Consider the following 2,609-nt stretch of genomic DNA (forward strand, 5'->3'; position numbering starts at 1 on the left):
ACAAAATACTAGAAAAGAATAATAAAGTATTCCCATCAATATGTCAAACCCACTTAACAAACTTGATCCCTAAACTTCCAATACTTCTTCAGAAATCCATATATCATATTATAGACATAATTGAAATAAATTAGAAAATGGTATATATTCGGTGTGGTCTAGAACAAAAAATTAGGATAGAAAAACAAAATGAAAATGGTAGTTGCACGGCACTTGTTTGCCACTTCCTTGGCACTTGATTACAAGGTACGGCAAGGAATATTCTTTGTAATGGTAAACGTGAGTCTCGACTTCCCGCTTGAGGAAGGTCAAGGTGTGAGAGTGAACGTACGAAGGACTCAGACAAGTTCAAGAGACGCCGGTAGTGGTGAGTGAGTCTCCATCCCCGTTTTTCTTACCTTTTCCTTCCCCACCCCTAAACTTCCAACTCTCATCCCCCCTTCCCCCGCCGCCACAACCCCCCAAACCCCGTTCCCCTTTCCTTTTGTGTACCTTTAATACTCGTTTCGCTTCATCGGAACGTAACTTCTCATTTAGAAACAAACTAACTCATTTAATATTCTATATTCGAGTTATGTTAATTCTCGATATGTTATAACTAACTAATAATAGATTTAATCTATCTAAAGACAACAAAAAGTGAATCGATATATATCCGTTAGTATCGTTTAAAAAAAAAGAAAATAGGAAACATTAATTAGAATAAGTTTATCATCACTGTTTTGTTTGGCCGTTAGAGATTCGTTTAATTTATACGATTCAAATACTAGACTACTCGTTGACTACTATATTTTTAATGTAATTACTATATTTTAAACCAGTTTTTTTTTTTTTTCTATTAATTATATTACTTTTTTAGCGAATGTTCGTGAGAAAATTTACACTTTTGAGGTTAGGTATAATTTAAAACGTGTTTTTATATGCTCTTACATGATTATATATACACTTTAGCAATTAGTTTATACAGGGTGTCCCATATAATTCTAGTCAAGATTTTTCAAGTACTTGTGATATAACCTGACAAGAAAATAATTTAAATAAAAGTTTATATGTTTTTGATTCATTTTAAATTGCAATAAGCATTGCTGGAGGAGGTTAGAAACCTTGTCAAGTAATGTGAACAATGGCTGGCTTTAGGCAATGTGAACAATGATTGATTCGCCAACTTTTCTTTGCCATTTTATGAACCTTTGCAGATTGATTTATAACTCAAATGAGTATTCAACTTGTAGATAAAAGAGTGTACTTTAATTTAATATAAGTTTCATAAAAATCTATTCACTCTAAGTATAAAAAATATTTACCAAAACTTTTTAAAAAAATGGCAAAGTAGAAAAAATGTACAGCATTGCATTCTCTGACAATTTCTGAACTTTTGCAAATCGATTTATAACTCGAAAAAATATTCTACACGTAGGAAAAGGAGTGTACTTTAATTTAATTTAATTTTAGTTGTTTGTTTTTAAAAGTACTTGTGCCCTTTGTTCGCCAGCGACAAGTAAAATAATATTTTGTGAAAATTTAAATAAATATATATTATTAAATAATAATCATTATTATTTTTATTTATTTATTTATTTATTTATAGGCTTAAACTATCCGTTTACAAAATTATTGTAGAAATAATTAAAAATAACTTTATATACAATACATAAAATAATATAAAATAAAAATAATTATATAATAATATAAATCAATATAAATTAAATTAATATAACTATACACACGAATGATATATTAAAAATACTATAAAATAATACGATATTAATAATATATATTTACTCATGTGTATTTCCGTATATATTTCATATATTACGTACTACGTATATACATCTCATATATATATACATATATATAACACATAATATAATATATTTTACGTAGGAATACAGAAATACGATAATGGTGAAAGTAAGTGGTTTTTCTTTTGATGAAAATAAAAAAAAAAGGAAACATGTACTGCACCCATACTAATACATTTACCAACGGTGCATAGGTGTGTTCCTGTTTGACGTTTCTTTTTTAAAAGGAAAGCCTTTCACAGGAAACGTTTAATGATCGATAAACGCATCTTTCGATTCTTCCGTACCGGTTTAAGCGATATTCGATCAGAAAGTTGGTTTCTATCAAAACCATCACGTACTCTTTATAGGATTATATCAAGTTTATTCCTTGAGAAGATTCTTCTTCTTCTTTTTTTTTCTTTTTTTTTTTCCTATTCATTAATAGATACTGAAATAAAATTCTCTCACATCTCACCTGGTTAAGTTACTTGTGGATAGATGCAATTAATAGTTTCACGAATGCAAATCGTTAGTTACTTTGCCGTTCTCTTAACTAACTAAGTATTAAATTCATTACAGTTAGACCAAGCGTATGACCTCTATTTATGACCGCAACTACCGATACATTACCTTACCTTGCCGTTTTAATTACTAATTAGGAGATAGGTGTTCATTATCTGTTATTATGTTCATACATTTTATTCTGTAGAATTTTTTTCTTTTTTTTTTTTTGTTCGTTCAACCGACCCAGTATACGAAATATCACTATTGTCTTCCTATGTGTAATGATTAACACAATTTAACCAACCTCTAACCCCCCCACCC

At 29.1% G+C, this 2,609-nt stretch overlaps 1 protein-coding gene across 1 annotated transcript in view; it reads left to right on the forward strand.

Annotated features, from left to right (window-relative positions):
- The window catches only part of LOC106789229 (heparan sulfate 2-O-sulfotransferase pipe), an 18,464-nt gene that overhangs the window by 1,426 nt on the left and 14,429 nt on the right, over positions 1 to 2,609 (forward strand). The window lies entirely within an intron of this gene.

This window comes from Polistes canadensis, unplaced genomic scaffold (assembly GCF_001313835.1).
Source record: "Polistes canadensis isolate GaletaPanama2010 unplaced genomic scaffold, ASM131383v1 scaffold_172, whole genome shotgun sequence".
Taxonomy (NCBI): domain Eukaryota; kingdom Metazoa; phylum Arthropoda; class Insecta; order Hymenoptera; family Vespidae; genus Polistes; species Polistes canadensis.